This window comes from Cinclus cinclus, chromosome 19, assembly GCF_963662255.1.
Source record: "Cinclus cinclus chromosome 19, bCinCin1.1, whole genome shotgun sequence".
Lineage (NCBI taxonomy): Eukaryota > Metazoa > Chordata > Aves > Passeriformes > Cinclidae > Cinclus > Cinclus cinclus.
Genome location: NC_085064.1, coordinates 7,259,232 through 7,279,684, shown reverse-complemented (window position 1 = coordinate 7,279,684; position 20,453 = coordinate 7,259,232).

The following is a 20,453-nucleotide window of genomic DNA, read 5'->3' as shown; positions in this document are numbered from 1 at the left end:
ACCTAACTGTGGGATCTCCAGGGGCTGGAATTTCTGAGTTGGGATGTTCCCATTTCCCATTTTATTTCTGTGTCCATGGGAGTGCAGGTAGCTGAGGGAAGATGATTTAACCCAGAGTTTACCATCAGCTTGGTGTGCTTCTCCTGCTTCCTTCCTCCTTCCTCTCCCTCCTGTGTCTCCCTCCTGTCTGTTTTCCTGTCTGTTCCTCTGCTCCTCTGACAGCTGGTTATTACAAACATTGCTGCATATTGGCTGAAATGAGGTCAAACATTGCTTTGTCACCCACGGTGTGACTGACAGGGCTCTCCATGGACCTGAGCAGATGAGCTCCATCCTTTCACGCTGCCTTCCACAGTGACATCCCATTCTCTTGTACACGAGCTACTTCATCTATTTTTGTTTTCTCACCCGTTCCCCAGCTGTGATAAACAGCACATTTACTACTCAGTGTATACAGAGACCAAGATCCCTGCAGTCTTCTCTTGAGATGCTTCCTCTGAAAGAGAAGCCCTTAATGATGGGTGGTACGGTGAAGAATGTGATAATCTTAGCCTATAAAAATACTCCCCTCTGGAGAAATCCAGCCCCAAAACCTGGCAGGATTTCACACAGCAGAAGAAAATGAGGGTGACGAGGTACAGACAGTGTAGGCAGCATGGGAAAACCTTCCATGTATGAGATGAACTGAACCTGTGGAATTTATTGTCACAGGATATTACTGAAATGAATAATTTAGGGGGAATCAAAGAGTTTACAACCTCACTGAGAGCTGTGTCCAGCCAAACATTATGCAGGTTGAAATTTATAATGACTAAATCTGTACAACATAATCTAATTATCAGACAGGGTTAGGCAAAAATGACCTCCCATGGGAAGAATTGCACAATTAGATGTGTTAGATCTGAGCTGATGAGCAGGTATGTTAAACCTTCTTCTGAATCACCCAGTACTGAATTTTTTATCAGAATTGCAGTAGCAGATCAGACAACCTTTGCTTTTCTCTTGTCCCCATTATGATGTGATCTTTTGAAACAAAATATTTTATTCCCTTTCACACACAGATTTTAGCAAACGATATCTCAGAGGTCTTAGAAATCTGATTTCACATGCACTTGTAAAACTATGGCCTCAAACAGACTCTCATTGTAGTAGCATCTAGGTAGCTGTTTAACCTTCTACATCATTGTTTAGCTCAATCTTAGCTTCCAAGAAACTGATTTCCCAGGTATAAATTTTGTGGACACCGTTTGTTTGCTTTGGTGTACGCAGTGATCCACTGGAGGTGGAAAAAATTCCTATTGACTTTGGATAGATCTCCCTTTCTCCCCTTCTCTCTTTCTCCATTTCTCCCTTTCTGTCCTTCCCCTCCTCTCTCCTTCTCCCTTTCTCCATTTCTCCCTTTCTCCTGTTTCCCCTGCCTCCCTTCTCTCTTTCTGCCATTTTTGGAGAATATTCTGCTCACTGCTATTGCCATGAAGAGGTTCTTTGGTATAAGTCTAATCTCCCTTTCTCTGTCGCTCAGCCCAACAATCACCAAGTCCTTGGTAACGAAGATGATTTCACTAAAGGTGGTTTCCAACCTGATTCCTGTCTCTGGACCATGTCACGACAGGCAGAACATGAGAGAAAACCTCATGAGCATCTTGCAGCACTGAGAATCGTGACCCCAAATTTGGGAGTGACCCCTTGTCTGAGGTAGCAGGACAATCAGAGCACATGTCCCAGTCACTCCCCTGTCCCTGGGGGCTGGACGTGTATCAGCACGGCACCGTGGAGTGTTTAGCTGTTTATGTGACACTGCTTCAACAGGACATGCACCCAGAAATGCCCTGCCACTGAGAAAAACATCTTTCTCCCAGGAATAACACAACCTTCCTGTTCTTTGTGTGTCATTGCACACCAGAACGCCACCGTGTCGGCTGGAGCAGCAGGGAAAGGCGCTCTGGAGGAGATCCTGACGTGTTTGCAATCAGTGCCAGGAGCAGAGGGCTGGGGCTGAGCCTCTGCCTGCTGCCCTGAGCTCAGAGTGCTCCCACCAACACCACTGATTGCAAACCCTGCCTGTTCCCCGTAGCAGCAGAGGGCCCAGGTGTTGTTTTATTTTTAGGTGTGTCTGGACTCCGCTGCAGGCTGTGAACTGGTGTCAGCAGAAGGACTGAAAAGCAATGAAGTGCTGCTTTTCACTTAGAGAGGTCATTTTGCTCCATATAACATCCCTCCCAAGGATCCTGGCCTGCCAGGTCCTGGCTGCTTGGTACATGTGGTGCTGCAGAAGGGCTGGTGGGGAAAGGGGAGCATTCAGAGATCCCCAAAGCATCACTCATTGGCACCCCACAATGCTCTGATGGGCGGCCACAAGAAAAAGGGCATCACCACAGCCACTTTGCACACTTTCCTGCCTAAGTATTTCTCCCTAGCCACCTGTTCCTTACCTGCACAGGGGTAGGATGTAAGAGAAGGGATGCAGATCTGTGACAGGGGGACATGGGATGTCCCTCCCTGCAGCTCAGTCCCGCTGTCTGAATCCCACCCTGGCCCCACAGGTTCAACAGCACTAAGATCAGCTGTCCTTAAAGAATGTCTGAGACACCCGGGGAGAGGCAAGAGGGATGTGCCACAAAAGAGAGGTGCAGAACCAGCTCTGAGTCTCCCTCCCTCAAATGTACAAGGCTTGACCATCTCACCCGGAATCTGAGAGGGTGGGAAAACAAATTTAACCTGCCAGGATGGCTCACGCATGGTTTTGGGAGCCGTGGAGGGGATGTAGCTCTTTCAGACTTTATTTCCCAGCAGAGGCAGCTGCAGGTGTGACAGAGCAGGCACTGCCTGTGACAGCAGGCTGCTTACAGCAAGGATGTGCCCGTGGTCCTGCAGAGCAGCTCAGCTGTTCCAGATTCAGGCTGGCTGTGCTGGCGAGGGGACACGGGGCATCTGTGACTGCCACAGCCACACAGGGAACCAGGCTGAGTCCTCACACAGTGCTCCTCACTCCCACCTTTCCCTGCTCACCTTCTGTGCAGCAAAAAATCTTCTAATTCTGATCTCAGGTGTGATTATCAAGTTCTGAAAAACTTTTCAGTGCTGGCTTTGTTCCTAATATATTCTGCAAGAGCTGCATCAGCACTAGTAGGATTTTTAGTCTAATTACCAGAGGTGCATGTAGATACATTTCATGTCTCCAGAAGGGTGTTAATAATAGCTCTGAGTGATGAGAAACAACACAAAATGCTGCTGCCAGCTCTAAGGAATAAGAGGGAGAAGCCAAACCTGTGCATAACCTTAAAAAGTACTGCAGGACAGTCCTGGGAAGGGGCATTTTCCATTGGAGGTCAGTGGTATCTAATCAGTGCAGGAAATTGAGAAATTTCCCTCCTTAGGGAAATTGAGGCACAGAGCTGCCAAAGCTGGCTCAGCTTCCCCTCAGCAGAGCTGGGATATAGATCCTTGTCTAAGTCCATCACACAGAGTAACTGAAGGAATGAGTGAATGAATGAGTGAATGAATGAATGAGTGAATGGCCCTTAACTCCTCCTTTCAGTTATTGTTTGCCTGCTTGGCACAAAGAGAGCTTTTCCCACATCTGCTGTGAGAGACAGCTACACCTGCTATGTCTGGGGGGCTGGTTTTGGGTAAAGATCTCCAGGATCTCTGCTGGTCTGTGTCAGCCAGGGAGAATTTTCAGCAAGTCAGAGGGAGCCAGCCTTGTTCTCCTGGGGCTGGCCTTCCCCCTGGGTGCAAACACATTTCTGTCTCTTTTTCCAGGGGTTAATTTCACAGAATTAACCACAGTATTTATTAGGTTGGAAAAGACCTTTGAGATCACTGAGTCCAACTTCTATTCCTTCCCACTGCTCCCTAGTAAGTGATCACTTTAGACCAGGTTCAGAGGAGTCCTTCAGGTGAAAAGCAGAGACATGTCTGTGGATGGGATGCCTCTGGATAGTGCTGCAGTTGTGTAAGTAAAGAATAGATATTAGAAATTAAAGTCAGCAGACCGAAATGGATTTCACCTAATTCTTCAAACGGTCTTGGTGCAAATTTTCCATTCCCCACCTTGAATTTTCATAGGCAATCTGTGTGTATGAATAGAGATTTTTTCACTGCATTTTTTCTTTGAAACAGAGCAATGCTTGGATTCCAGCTAAACTTGTGTTCTTTTATCAAATGGAGTTGTAGTGTTTAGGTTTTGACTTTCCAATAAACTTTTCTTGCAGAATCACCAGTTTGCAATCAGCATTTTCTCTGCCTGCATTTTTTTTTCTAATCAACTTTGCTTGTAATCTTTCTCAACTTCTGAAAATTATTGCTGTTGAAACAGCAAATATACTTATTACTTACTTACAATCCTCTGTTTGCCCACACTGAGTGTTTCTCATCTTCCTGCAGTGTTACCCTGTCACGTTCACCTCTTCTCCGCAACCCTAATTCCTGACAATACTATTTTAAAATTTAGAGCTCTATAATTCTTGGTATTATTTTTAACAACCAAGTGGATCAACTTTCATGATGGTGACAATTTTTATGTTTCAGTTTGCCTCCGAGGTCAATTCACTTTCAATGTTTTCCAAACAAATCACTTGGGTTGTTTAAAAACTTTCTCTAGTGAAGTCATTTTGTAAAGGGTTTGAAAACTTTGGCATGTCTTCAGGAATTATATCTTCAGAAATATCTTCAGATTTTCTTTGAAACAAAATTACAAGAGCTCTGTTAGCAATAGAAATTCTGACTCTGGTCCAAATCTAATTCTACCTGTGCATGAAAAAAGAAGAAGGAAAAATGAGTGGAATTATTTCTAAAAAAATTACTCATGAAAGTCAATGCAAAACTGAAGAGGAAAGGAAAAACAAACTTGTTAAGAAATTCTGTAAATATTTTAAGGCAAATAGTGACAAGAGAAGTGAAAGTCTTATCTATTGAACACAATCCAAAAAATGGGTTAATAAGGGAGTGTGGGAACAAACTTGTGAACAAAATGTTCATAGTATATACAAAATATTAGAGAGGAATGTGGAAAAAAAGAACAATATAAGAACAAGACAGTGGTTGTGGGAAAGCTCTCAGTGATGCCAGAAGCAGTGGGGAAATGGAAATGCAATGCCAGGCCATGGAGGGGAAAGACACCCAGTTAATGCCTGTAAACCTTTGAGTGAAACAAGAAGGACAACAGCTTACTGGAGATAAAACTACACAAGGAAAAGTCTATATCAAACATAGAACAAGGAGGCAATTGCTATGTGAGGAGAGAATATCTAAACACACCCTGAACTACTCATAAAATGGACAGAGAAATCCTGCAGTGAAAACCAAAATCACTCAATGCTGAAGCTGCAAACTCGCAGCAAGAAGCAGAGAGTGTTTACAAATAGCCCTTGGGTGAAAACTAATGGGATCTGCAAGGTTAAAATCAAACCAGGCCTTTGGGGAAAGTCCAAACTGTTACAAAGGCAGAGATGGAGCTGAAAGCTTGGGCAAAGATGGTGAAGTTGTTTTGGCCCACCAGAAACATTTTGGGCACATGTGGGAAACACAAGTGAGAGAATTTATTTGAGGGATGATGGCGTTTCATGGTTAAAAGGGAGTAGGGACACAATCCCTTCAGTCCCCCAAAACCAGGCAGTTTGCTGCAGCCACATCAGGAGAGGTCATGGATTTGGGAATTCTGGCATCAGAAACAATCCTAGAAACGGAGACTGCTCTCTGCATAAATGCTCTGGTGGGGAAAGGAGCTGTCCTCATCCACTGAGCTGAGCCTGAGTGGTTCAGACAAACAGGAGAAGCCCAAAGAGCAGCTGAAGTGCCACGAGGGGAAGGTCTGTCCTGGTGGGAAGCCTCTGTGTCCTGCAGGACAGAGGTTTTCCTGGGGGTCTGCTCAGAAAATGGCACACTGTCATTTCTCAGCTGTCACTGTAGGACAGGGAGGGCAGTGACTGCCCTCAGCCTCTGCAAAACCACTGGGTTAGAGTGAAATGGGTCCCTCAGGTGAGACCTGCAGCAGCTGGGACGGGAACATGAGAGCACAAACTCCCGGGACACTCCAGCTTTGGACTCAGCAGCTCCTCCAAAACCCCTGGCATTAGGCAAGCTGGGATGCCAGACTGAATAACGCAGCATTAACTTCAGGGGAATTAAGTGATCCTTACTCTGCCCACAGAGTAACGGGACTATTACTTGCCCCAGGTGGCAAAGTGAGTTAGTAGCAAAGGCAAAAGGAGGCAGGCCTGGGTCTTGCCCTTACCCAGGCACCAGCTGGAACTGTTCTGCCTTAAACCTCTTAATTGTCCTGAAGGATCTTGATTTCCAACCTCATGTCCCAGGGTAGGAGGTGGCACTAGAGAATTGGTTAAGAGAAGTTTTTAAACAAACTCTCTAGCTTCCTATAGAGGGATGAGGCTGTTTATTCCTGCTGGTTCATTCTGATTTTTACCAGGAGGATAGGGGCTATTTGGGCTTTCCAGGTTGAAGACACAGCAGGTGAGTAATGTACGGAAAGATTTAAAAGTATGGAAGTGCTGGTTTAGGTATTGTTGCCAGGATGTCAGGGAGGCTTTAAAATGAAGCATAGTAAAATAAGAGGGTGGGATATGCTAATGTCTTTGTGCTCCCTTTTCCTATCCTGAGGCTTCCTACTAAGTGATGACTTTGTATAATTAAAATGAACAAAGTAAGTGGCAGCAATCCATCTTCACAATCACAGCATTTTCTCCTTCCCTTTGTTGAAGTGCTTTGTTCATCTCAAATTGGTTAAAAAAAAAAAAGTAAAAAAAATAAATAATAAAAAATACAGAAATAGAAGTTGAATGGGTGCCTGCAGGGGCTGTATTTTTAGCAGCTCATCAGTTTGCAGAGAAGCTCAGAGGTTGCAGATTCTACTTGCCAACCTGGAATGTGGAAAACAGGACAACTGAAAGAGTGCTTGTGTTGTGGAGAGAGTGGTGATTTCAAAGCAGGGAAGGAAGAGATAATTGGCACCTTTGCCACGTACAAAATGTGGTGGGACACCATGTGGTGAGGCCATCTGGCCAGAGTTTGGGGCGTGAGAGCCTGGTGAAAGGCTCTTGTGGAATCCAACTGCAGGAGGGATTTTGCCTTTTCCCTGGCTGAAGCTGTGAATGTTTCTGTGGCCACTCTGGGGAGGCTGGACTGGGATATTTGCAGATGGAACGTGTCAGATCCAACTGAGATGCTGGCTGGGAGGAGGAAGTGAGCAAGTAGGAAATGACAGAACAGATCTCTAACAAGAAGGTAGAACAGACGGTGATCCCTGAGCACAGATCCAGGAGCCAGGGCTCTAAAGAAGGTGAGGTGTGAGCTGCCATAGCCTTAAAGCATTACCTAGATTCAGGTCTGCCCTGGATTTACACCCAGCAACGTCCACCTACAGAAGATTGCTGTGGGAGGAGCTGACTGACTCGCTCTCTTGGTGCCCTTGCCCAGCAGAACCACGATCCCCCTGTGGGATCCCAGAGCCCTGCCCAGCACAGAGGAGGAGGTGCTCAGTCTGTCCTTGCTGACATGGACCTGCTTGCTGTCCTCCCTCATTCTGCTGCACACCCCCAAAACTGGCTGCCATGGTTTGCAGCTCTGGGTCCTGAAATGGATGTCCTGGAAGTGCTGAGTGTACTGACAGCTCAGCTGATGGCTATGGGATGCAGGAGCTCATGGCTTGGAGTACAGGAGAAGGCTGCCTTGTGTTTGCATGGTGGAGGAGCTTGGCAGGTTTTTGGCTTCCTTTCCTGATAGACTATTTTCATCTCCCCTGTCCTACTTCCTTCCACACAGGCCTCATTTCCCCCCAGGGACTATAACTAAATTCTTGTCTGCAATTCCAATTGGTTCATCAGCTCTTTGGAGCATTTCCAGGCACACAGCAGAAGAGGATCACATGGGTAGCCCATCTGATGCCATGTACATAAAAAATGAGCTGCATACAGACTGCTGGACTGTGCTAAACAGGACTTGCTATGGCTGCAGGTTTGCTGTTGGGACTTTGCCACCTACTTTGTCACAGGTAGACAAATAACCTAAGATAAAGATAGATAATAGTAAAAAATACCTTCCTCTGCATGGAAGACCCAATCCTAACACAAACAAAGCCAGAAATGTCTGGATGAAAGGGCGTAATGGGTAAATGCTAATTTGCTGAGCTAGCGGGTTAGGGGCAGAGAAGTAGGACAGATAAATCAAAAAACATGGGCAATACCATATGTAAGCAATGCTGCAAGAGCAGGACTTGAGGGGGAAATGGAGACAAGCATGGCCATGGCTGATTGCAAATTACATCTGATGTGCAGAATGCTGAGTGGAGCTGGTAAGGTCATCCTTCCATATGTATGAGCTTGCTCATCTCCTTGCTGCTTCCCCCCCAGAACGGCTCCAGATCTCCCTTGCCCTGACCCTTGGCCTGCGGTACAGAAGGAGGCCCTTGAGGCAGCTGGCAGAGCTCAGCAGTGTGGAGAACACACTTGATGCCTGCGAGGGGACATTGCAGCCCCTCCAGCCTGTGCTCAGCACCCTTCTTCCCCCAGCAAAGCCGTGGGAGCACAACCTTGATGCTGGCCTTTGGGATGCTCCCGACATGGATTAGTCACGGTGCTGTGGCTCGGCTGCCTGCAGGGCTGTCACTTTGTTCTTCTTCAAGGAAGAGCCAGTGGGCTGAGGAGGCTCCAGTTCCATCTGCCAGCAAAACCTCTAGCAGGGAAAGAGCAGCAGCAAAGGGGGGGGGGAGGTGCTGGAAGGGGGGAGCAGTGGATTCCCTCTATAATTAGGATGGCTGTATCATCACTTATGCAAATAGGGGGAAGAAGGAGGCTTTTTCCAGCAAGCTCAGTGGAGGGGAGAACAGAAAGATGGAGCTGTTCTCCATGAAAGAAAATACCTGGCTTGAACAAAGGATGTATGGTCAGTTACACACTTTTCTCCTGTCCAGAAAAGGCAACATCAGGAGCCCTTCAGGACAGTCACTCCCTTGTTGGAGTTTGGCTGTTGTCCTGTGTTGCACACTCACGCAAATTGATGCGAGGAGCCTTGGGCAAAAGCAAGCAAATTTTTATGTCTGGTTATTCCTCAATCCCTCCCATCCCTCTCCATGTCACAGGGCTGTGTCTCTGTCCCAGCTCATCCCTCAACTTCCCCATTTGTTCAGAGGGTTCTGGTTTGGTGGGAGTGCAGGAAGTGAAGCTGGATACAGCTGAGCCCTTCTGGAATTTACAGCCTGAGCTGTCCCCAGGCTACAGAGCAGCTTCTCTTTCCCCTGATCTCCTGATGCCTGGAGGAGGTAGCTCTGTCACCCTTAGTGGGAAGAGGGTTGAACAACATTGTCATCCTACACTACCAACATCTTCCCGTGTCTGACACCAGCACAGATGTGTTTGCATTCACTGTTTTCCACTTGTGCTCGTTCAGGTTGGCAGGACAGCTGCCTTCGTGCTGCAGAGCAGGAATTCAAAGAAAAGCTGCTCCTCAGCTCATCTGTGGCTGCCCTCTCCTTCCACACTGCTGGGCTGCCAGGCAATGTAGGCTTTTCCAAATTGGAAATGTGTGATTCATTGCTTCCTCGCCAGGAATGGGACAGACCTTGAAAAACCCAGAGAGACTCTTGGGGGTGTCCTGTGCAGAGCCAGGAGTTGGAGTTGATGGTCCTTGTGGGTCTCTTCCAACTGAGGAGGTTCTATGATAAGCCAGTGGTATGAAAGCAGCAGATTGTCACCTTCTGCCCATCTTTCTACTGCTTAGTGGGTGGAGTCTAGTGCAAAATGGTCCTGCAAAGGAACTTTAATACCAGAGAGGCAATGAGAGGATCCTGATAATGTCTCATCCTTGCACATCCCAGGCATACAGCAGGAGCCAATCTTACCCTACATGCTGCTGTCCAAATTTGGACTGTCAGCAGTGTTTTGACAGGCATGAACCAAGCTGTTCTATTTCCAAAATGCAGTAAGCCTCAAAAGAACAGCACAACCCTGGCTGTCTTGGCACTGCTGTCTCTGTATGAGGTCAGGGTTGGACTTCAGCAGGAGATCCACAGCTCTGACTGCTCCCAGTGGAGACAGAGACACCTTTGTGAGGCTCCAGAGTCTTCCCTGAGTCTTTGTGAACTGTAGGGATGATGGGAAGCTTTGGAATTCAGATGAATCTCAAGGCAGCTTTGGGGGCATTTCCAGTCAATCCAGAAAGTTTCTTTTCTCAGGATGTACCTTGGCTGTATCCTAATAGAATCACACAACTTCCCTCTGCTTTAGAAGAGCAGGAAATTCTCCCAGCTCTGCATTATTGTCAGCTGAGCAGCCTAATCAAAAAACACTGTCTTGTTTGCAGGCTTGACAGGTTTTAATGCAGGGCAAAGCTAAACAAACAAGTAGAAGAGGAAGGCATGGCAAAATCAGTGCTGCTAACTAACTAACAGGAGATCTCGTCAGGACTCCTACATCTCCAGCAATTTCTCAACCTCAGTGGAGTCCTGCCTGCTGAATGAGGAATATCTCCTCATCCCAGACCAATTAAGCCATACCAAATCACTTTTTTTTTTTTTTTAATTCCCCTTCCAACACAGATAGGCAGATACATTAATGATCTCTCAACCCTCCTCCTTTTGTTGCTGGCAAAGGAGGATCAGCTGTCCTCTTGCTGCTCCCAGAAGTGGAGTCTTATTGGACTGACATGAGGGCAGCAAAACCCTGGGCAATGCTGCAGCCATAGCTAAGCTTTATGTGCAACCAAATGGTGCAGCTGAACCAGGAATCCTGGCACTTGAGCAGCCTGAGCTACTCTCCTTCTCAGGCACAAAGGGAACTTTGTGCAATTTATGATTCCTTTACTCCAGGCTGGGCTGATTCTGTTGTACTTGGGCAGTGTCAGCCAGTGGCTGATTCCAGTTGTGGGCAAATTCAAGTGTGAGCTGGAAAATGCATCTGAGCAGGAAGATAGCTGGTCTGGCAACACTCCTGGAGGCACCAAAACTTAATGTTTCTCCTTTAGTGGGGTGTAACAACGGCACATTAAGGCTGGATGGATTCTGCTCACACCAGACTTTTCCTACGAACAAGGAATTCATGGGAGGACCATGGCTGTAGCAAATGAGTATTTGTGGGCTGCTCCCTGCCTCCTGCCCTCCATCCCAGCAGTAGGAGAGTCCTACAAGAGCACTCTGCTTCATGATGAGAGCAGCTTTCTGGGGAAGGCAAAGCTGATGGTTACCTTGACTTCCATGACTCAGAAAGGGCCTTTACCTGAAATCACCGTGGAAAAGGTGCATTTATGTAAACATTAAAAAGTGAAGTCTGTGGAGTCCAGGGCAATCTGTCTTTTAAATCTGGCTTTTATAGCATTATTATGTGAGACAGCCTCGTAAAAAGCTCTCTGTAGGTGCCATTACCTCGCGTTGTGGCTTCGGCAGGCGAGCTGGAGAAGCTGAGAGTTTGTGCAACAGCACACGCTGGAGTGAGTTATGGGGTGTCAGGGGCCCCATGTTAACGATCCCACAACCCATTCAGCTCCTTTTAGGTTAATCAACTCAGCGTTCGTGTCAGGTGTAATGTCTAATTAAAATGATGGAAGGGGTGGGAATGTCTCCTGGCAGAGGAGGGAAATGGCACAAAGAGGCAGCGTCAGTGCCATATTGGTTTGGAAAAATCAATGAGAGGAGCTCATTTTATCCCAGTGTGTCTTTGTGTTTTCCATTCAGTGGCTTGTTTGGAAAAGAGCCAGCTGGCTGCCCCAGAGCCTGGAAATGGTGATGTTTGGAAACACTTGGAGACAGCACTGGTGGGGAAAGGAGAGGGAAGTGGAATCACTCAGGGATAGGAGACTGGGTCAGTGTCCTCAGATCTGACAGGAGAGGGAATGGCCTCAGGCTGTGCCAGGGAGGCTCAGGTTGGACATCAGGAGGAATTTCTCCATGGAAATGGTGTTCAGGTATTGGAGGGGCTGCCCAGGGAGGTTGGAGTCCATCCCTGCAGGTGTCCAAGGAAGGACACAGGTCACACTTGTGATCTTGAGGCCTTTTCCAACCTAAATGATTCTCTGAGGACCATGGGAGACTCCATGGAGACCCACTGATGGAGAAGGAAAGGATAGGCAAGGAAGGAGGGAAAGGAAAAAGGACTAGGAATTCAGAGGGGAGAAAACAAAAAAATGTCTGGGCTGGAAAAAGCAGGTCTTCTGGAGATAACACGTGGAGCACCAATGGATGGAATGGGAAAAGGAAAATAGAAAACAATCTTGGGCATTTCTGCCTTCCCACAGATTCCAGCTAGGTTATTTAATCTTAGACTGTCCCTTAAACTTCCTATCTGTTATAAGAAGCTAAAAAATGGATAGACTAAGAAGTCTGAAAGCAATTTTCACTCTGTCAGTATTTCTGTTGAGGAAAGGAAACTTTCAGACTGGAACACTGAATAGAGGTTTGTGAGCTTTTTCTTTCCCCTCCTCTATTTTCAGTGGTTTGAAAACTTGGGGGTCAGAGAGAATGACATGGATGCTGTCTTTAGATTTTTTTCTCTTCAGGAGTAACTCTATAGGGCATTGTAAAAGAAGTGTTATAATTTCCCTGGAAATAGTTTTTAATCTGCTGTGGCCATTTTTCAGGATGTAACAAGTCTTCCTTTGCTAGTTGTGCAGCCAGCTGGACAGACATCCATCCAAAGAGCTGTACAAAATGTGTGAAAGCTGGGGCTAAATCAATAACTTTCCATCCATCCAGTTACACTTCCCTGCAAATATAAACATTTGCTCATTATCACCACACACAGTTTCATCTCCACTGAATTTTTAATGAAAAGGAATGATAATTTATTCACTAGTTTTTTTATTTTTATTTTTATTTTATTAGAAGCTTCCTGCTTTCTCTCTGTCTGTGTTAGTTTTCAGGTGCACTGACAATACTTGCAGTGAAATATCCACCTGATAAAGCACCTGACAGGAGAAGCACAGCCAATCCTGGAGCAGTAAAGAAAGAAAAACTCTTCTGGGGGAAATTTAGGCCTTGCAGAGGCTGAACTTCCCTCTGGACCGGCTCCTTTCCCCATCTTCGATGGATTCAGCTACAACACTGCACTTTCAGGTTTGTCATTTGACAGAGCTGGCAGCAGTACAGGGAGGATATCTATGGCTGGAGGATAGCTAAGGAGCAGCACTCAGCTCCTTTGTAGCACAGTTGTCACCTTGCTTTTCTACACACTAAGAATTCAACTTTCCTCTTCCTTTCCCCTACCCCAATAAAGAGGCCTGTGAAGTTGCTGGGATGACACATATTATTTACATCCTCTGGAATCTCAGATTGGGCAGGAAGTGTTCTGGGATTACCCTGATTTAGGACCTTTAAGTACACTGTGCAATGACAGCATCTCAACCTGAAAGCTCTTTAAGGAGAAATTAATTTATGCCTGACAGTGATTAAAGGAGAGAGGAGATGGAAATTAGCATATCCATCTCTATTGCTGAGATCCCATTATGATTATAGGGAGGGGAAAATCAGCATTATGGGTGTCAGCTGCAATCTGGTGCATTCATTTAGCAGCCCATCCTACCTGGGAATTGTCCTTGAATGGATGGATATACCTGTCACACTGGCTTGGCCTGAGATGAATCAATTGTCTCCATGGTGGAACAGAGGTGGAAACCACTTGGCAGCATTATAACTCCCATTTGGGGTTTAAAGCAAGGACCTGAAGCAAGGCCCATCAAATAAAACCTGGTGGGAAAGCCTGTGGGTCCCGTAGGCCTCTTGCACAAAGATGTCAGAAATGACATCACAGAAATGGAGCTGTTTTATTGTGGTCAGGCAAGATGGCAAAGGGGACATCTGGATATTGAAACATGATCCAGACATTAAATGAAGCTGCCCTTCCTTTGACAGGCAGAGTAACACATTTTTCTTATAGTCCAAGATGGATTACAGCAGTTGAGCAAATTGGCAAGCAGCAAGTGAATTTGCATACAAACAAAAGTTTGATAAAATTTCTAATGCTTAAAGCTTTAACCCAGATTGGAGCGTGAATGTTTCATCAAAGAGATCTCTAAAACACTGGAGAAGAAAAAAATATTACTGTCAATGATATGAAAATTGTCCAATTGTAGATATTTCAGTGTTTACATAAAAGTGATCTTGCTTCTTTTTCCCAACGCTGGTGGTAACGAGAACCATCTTGTTTGAAATAGCTTTGAAACTTTTCATTCTTCTTCCCTGTTGTTTTTCAAAACCATGAATTCTTTTAATTTCTTTCTTTTTGGTGGGAATTAAACTGGATTTTGAACACTAAACAGATATTGCAAAGCTTTAGGCAAAGAGAGAACGTGATATACCAAAAAAAAAGTAGATCTTTTATTTAGTTGGAGGCTTGTCTGATATTGTGCTAAATAGGAGGGTAGCCACTATTGATCCATCCCGTTCACAGCTCTTTTCCAAGCAAAATTTCCTCTGAAAACACCAGGAAGTACAAGGAGAAATTTTTTTTTGGGGAAGAGCATCGCAACCCCTTGTTCAGCATCTGTTTGCACTGGTTTGTGGTCAGTGTTACTGCTGCTTGTTTGTGCTTTGTGGGCTCTGATTCCCAGCTGGGAACTGGAATCCTGTTAGAAAGAACTGGTTAATAAAGTAACAAAGGTCTCTGACCTCTTCAGCAGTTTCATACACCTGTAAATATTTCTTCCAGCTCCAGAAGGAACAAAGCATCAATACTTAATGTGCTGTAATATATTTCAGTGGATATAATAGACCCAATATTCAAAGGACAATCCCTCACTCAGGTGTCAAAATGCCTGGTTAAAGCATTTTCTTCCATCCAATCTTAAGATCCACATTTTGGAAAGATGCCTCAGCACATCTCCAACAATGATTTATCCTCCTGCTCTATTCAGGGAAATAAAGTGACTTCAGCCTCCTTGTTTAACAAAATAAAATAAAATCAGACACAAATCCAACCTGGCAGGATAAAAAAAATATATGTACATATAAAGAGAGAAGTTCTGCTTTAGAGGAAGAATATGAAATTATATTGTAAATTAAATTACAGGAATGGAGAATAATATGAACTGAAAAGAAAAAAAAAAAATTAGATCCAATGCTGAGTTTCAATCATGTCTTTCCTGGATTTTACTGGGCCCATGAGTCTGGCTCAGCTGCCCTCAGACAGACACAAGGGTCTGGTTAATTCATCTCTTCCTTCTTCTGTAATAAATACCACCGACAAGGAGGAGCAGAAGAACAAGAGGAGGAGAAACCTGCTTGAAATTGAAGCCTGGTAGAGCTCGAGGGCAATTACACCATGGCTGGGAGGGTAACCTGGAGCCACCCTTAGGAGCTGGGCTGTGGGGAAAGGGATGCTGAAGTAATCTGGGCTAGGTGGGAGGAAAGGGAGAAAGAGAGTATTAACTATCTAGACAAGGTAATTAATATGGAATTGAGAGGGAAGGGGCTGAGCAAATTAGCAGTCTGTGGAGGAAGATTAACCAGCTGCAGTTACAGACGAGGGGGCAGTGGAACAAGCAGGTACTAAACCTAATATAGGGAAGGGCCAGGGTGAGACTTCTGCAGCCTTTTGTTCATGCTCTGCCAAGTGGGGAGGGGACAAGGGACACCTGGTAGGCTGCTTTGGAGAAATGAAGGCATCATTTTTATATCTCATTTCTCCTAAATGCATCTTTGATTCAGTTGTACTTAACGCCCCTTCCTACAAAGGGAAATGAATGCTTGATTTGGAATCTTAAATAGAAATATCTGCTTTTCAAGGAAGCTGAGCATCTCAGCAGAGATCTTCAGAGCTTTGAGCACCTACTCTGTTCTAGAAAGCAGCCAGACTCTTTCCTAGGGGACCTGCCTGAAGAATAAAGAGGAAAATAAATGTATAGCATTTGGATTAATTCACTGGGATGTATTCATCTCCTAGAAAGATGTGAGGGACAGGCCACTTCTAGTGCTGGCTTCAGGTCATTCCCAGGGTTTATCTGAAGGTACAAAAAGGCCACCGTGCTCATCTGAGTCATTGCAAAGATGAGGGCACGATGTAATGATGACTTTCTTTCGGTTTACTTCCAGTGAGGAAGAAAATTGACTTTATTTTTTCGATTGATGCTGTTCTGGGCGGCTCCCTCTGTTTGTTCCAGAGAGCAGAAATATCTTAGGTACTCACATAGGATGCACCTGGGTCTTCAGCCATGGGACAGGGAGAGTCAGCCCAGGTGGATACCTCTGGAAACCAATCCTGGTTCTCTTCCATGGCTCTGCTAGCGCAGCAGATGGGGGAATCCTTCCCACAGCCTCCATCAGAAGAACAGTATTGCCTATTCCTGAGGCTCGTTCCTTGTGTTGTTGCTGGATGGAAGCTGCTATCTGCCCAGAAACAAAGCCATCCCCTCCCCTGCAGCTCCCTCTGTGCTCCTGGCTGGAGGCTGGGCAGCATCTCCATGGGCTGAAGGGCTGCACAGGGATGGCAAATGAGAGAGGCAACCTTTCCTTTCCCAGGGAGGTGTCAGCCAAAGGGGCTGGCATTGCACTGCATCCAGAAGAATAAAATGAAGGAAATAAGTAAAGGAGGCACAGCGCGTCCTACAAACAAGAACATGTGTCTGCATTTATTAACATTTCCAGCTCGGGTTTAATTCCCAGCAAAGTGCTGCTGCCTACACGAAGCCCGGGCGTGTTGCAGGAAACCTCTCGCTCAGTTCCACACAAGCCATCTTTTAGCGCGTCCTCCGGGGGAATCTTCAAACGGATTCTGTAATTTCACTGATAAATGGCTCTTTTGCAAAACACTATTTACATTCCAGCATCAGAAAGGCTGGCGACTCTCCCTCCCTCCTTCCACCCCTCTCCATCGTCTCCTCCCAGCGCCTTCAGGGATGGAGCTCCCCCCAACTCCAGGGAGGGAAGAAAGCATCTCTAGGTCCTGGAAGGAAGGAGAAGCTGGGTTTTTCCAGGAAAAAAATGCGGCTGTAGAAGAACAGCAGAAGTGCCTTAAATGGGATCTGGCTGGATTCTCGTGGAAATAAGGAGACATAGCCAGATTTGTCTCAAAGACTGGTGTTAGGATTCTGAGACTGTGTGGGGTTGTCTCTGGGTTTTGGGTGTTTTTGGTTATTGTTTTTTGTTTTTATTTTGTTGTTGTTTTGGGGTTTTTTTTTTTTTTGTTTTTTGGTTTTTTGTTTTTAGCTTGGCATTGCCACAGGTTTTCTGGGTGGCCTCAGGCAAACCACTTAATCTCTTTGGGGTCCTGTTTCCATCTCGCTCACAGGATGAAGACGGGGACTTTATTTCATTTGTTTGTCCTGCCTGTTCTGATTACAGCTCCCTGGGGGCAAGGATTGTCTCTCATTAAACAAAGCTGTCTATAAGTGGGGATCCCAGCTTTGGTCTGGCCTCTGGGCATACAGAACAACCAAACAACATCTGACAACCAGTCTAGACAGGAAAATAATTTGCCAGAGAAATGCAGTTTGGTCAGTGCTTCCCTTTTTCTTCAGTGTTTAACTGGGCCTTTTTGCTTTTATTGGTCACATGTCTGCTGACCTGCATTTAGGAGAGATAGACTTTGCACTGATTTCAATCTTTTTCCACTTGCCTGGAAAAAGGAATTAAAAATCAGATCATGGCACTCTTTCATGTTCTCTCCCTTCCCACCACTGGGTGTTTGTGCAAGGCTGGATGTGTTGGATGGGTTGTGGCTGAGCTCTCAACAGGAACAAAGACCCTGACAGTGAGCACAGTAGAAATGTAGACTGATACTATTTTTATTTTTTTTTTTTTCTCCGTGACAGACCTCGGGGTTTCTTTGCCAACATTTTCTTTTTGTGTTCCTGTGATGTCCTGTGGTCAGCTCAGCAGCAATATACCTGAATTACAGAGGGATTAATTGTACAGTCTGAGCATGTCCGGAGGTCCCGTTGGTGCTGCTTTGGAGCTCTGGCTGTACACCTGCATCTCCTCCCTCCCTCCCTCCCGGCTGTTCCTAGGGACAGGTTCACTCCTGGAATTCACAACAACCAGCACCTTCCCACCAAGCCTTCCAGCTCCCGTTTCCAATCTGCATTGACTGCCCTCTGAACCCAGTTCAGCTAAATTTCTGAAAGGAAGAGGAATCAATACACTAGAAGGTTGGCTGGTTGCTCTTTTTCCAGAAACAATAATGGCCAGGTCTCCAGAGACCATAGATCAGGCTCTGCAGGTTTCAGCCCTGATTTCTATCCCTTCATCCCCACGCAGGAGTATCTCAACTTGCATCTCAGTAAATCCTCACCTTCAGGTGGTTACTGGTTTTAAACCCAGTGAGTGAGGACAACCCGTCTTCCCCACAGCAAAGGAAAAATGCAGATTTTCCAGGGGTAGAAACCCCTGGAATCTTGAAGATGGCACCACACACCTAGCAGAAATTCAGTTTATTTTTAAATTGGTTCCTAAGGAAACCAAGTTTCTTTCTCTCTGTCTGTCAGTCCTTCCCAAACAACTTTTTACATAAATAAAGAGTTTCAAGCACATTTTATGCAGTAAGAAGGAGTAATGAAACTCCAACTAGACTGGTGACGCTGGCAGAGAAAAGAGTCTGAAACTGGTGCTGCTCTTGACCTGTGCAGGAGTTCAGCAATTCCCATCTCTGCTGCCATTTACTTAATGAACCTGCTGCCTCCTGCCCAGCACTGCTTCAAAGCCAAGAGGAATTGGGGTCTTTCAGTGTCACTCGTGGGGAATCCAGGTTACCAGGCTACAGGACAAAAAAGAAAACTTGGCTTTCTTCCTGATGCCTCTGGAAAAAAACTTAATTACTTGATGGATCACACAAGGGCATTTAAACCCTCACCAGGATTTATGCCCACATACAGGAGGTTCTGCCTTTTTCCCAAGCGCTCAGTACCCAAATGAGAGCTCAGCGTGTGGGTTAAGTGTTTCTGCCAAGAAGATCCCATTACACCAAGGCAACACAAGGCTGTGTGTCGTTTCAAGTTTCCAACAGAAGGGTATCCAATGGACTTTGTGAGGCCAGCAAATCACACCTGACTGCAGAGAAACATGCTCAAAGAGAGAATGCAACCCTTTTCTTCCAGAACAAGTGTTCTGCCCAGTTGTGTCTTGTGAAATATGATGGAAATATTCAGCTTTAGTTCCAGGGCAAGGAAACACCAGGTGTTTGGCACCCTGAAAGAAGCTGTGAAATTGAATTCGTGTTCTCTAAACTACTTTACTCGACAGACTTGGAGGGGAGGAAAGCAAGCAGGATCCTGGGCTGGCACTGGGGAAAGCTTTGAGCTGCCAGGGTGGGGTGTGCAACCTCACTGCTACTGTGCTAGCTGTGCTCTGTCAGAGCCTGGCCTGGGCAGGCAAAGAGGAACCTTCTCTTTTCCTTGTCTTTTCCCTCTTTTTTCCTTCTCTCGGTCTCAGTTTGTTGTTTCCCCCACCAAACTGGAGGGATGTGTTAGCCATGGATGAACTCAGGACAGCTGTGCCGTTTCATTTTCAGGTCAACCACTTGTCTCGGGGGAAGAGGAGTGGGGGTCATCCTGGCAGGAAACAGAGCCCGATCATTATCTGTTAATGGGGAAGTCAATTAAAAGCCTGCCATTGCAGAATGCTTTCTGATGACTCTAATTAACCAATAATTGTGTTATCTCGTTCAGTGGTGCGATATGGTGCAAGGCTCCATAAAATGAGGTGGGACTGGGAAGGCTTGGGGAGCCCTTTAAGCAGTGGATGTTCCTTCAAAAATTTGTTTTTCCTCACAAATCACCAACCGGTGCAAGATTTTTTTTTTTTTGAGTCTGGAGGGAGCTGTTTCTTTGCAGCTCAGAGTAAAGCTCTAGTGGGAATTTGGATTCAAATTCACCTCCACAACTTCCCAGCTCACAGGGCTCCCAGCACCATGTACTGCCTGTTCTCAATCCCACTTCTGGAAGCTAATTCCTCCCAGATACTGTGTAGGAAATCTACACTGCTGTGGTGGCCTGGACTCCACTGGTTAAGTCCCTTTATTAGTGCTAAATCATCAAACTGTGAGCAAAACATCTCAGAAATCTACTCACAGTAGTAGTAATAATAGTACTTATAATAACAGCAGTGACACCACCTGGGTCTCCTGTGGTAACTTAGTGTGGATAATTTCAAAACCTTCAATAAGTATTAAGAAATTCTTAAAATGCACCCTGGGACCGGTAGGAACAGTTCTCCTCTTGCAGGTGGAGAGGTGGAAGGAAGAAGCATTTCCAGAAGGAGTTGGGATGCAGGAGATGTGGCTTCCTAGAGAGAAATATTGTTGGTACCACATTTACCAAATCCTCCATGCTGGAGTTTTATGATCTGAATTTTCATGGCAGTACTGTAAAAGCAAGCACATTCCTGAGGAATACTCATCCCTCACTGTGGAACCTCGGAGGGAGAGTGCACAGCAGCAGGGCTGGGCTGCAGCACCAGGGGGGACAGAGGAGGAAGCAGAGGCAGCCTGGCTGTGCTGCCTTCCAGCTGTACTTTCCCACAG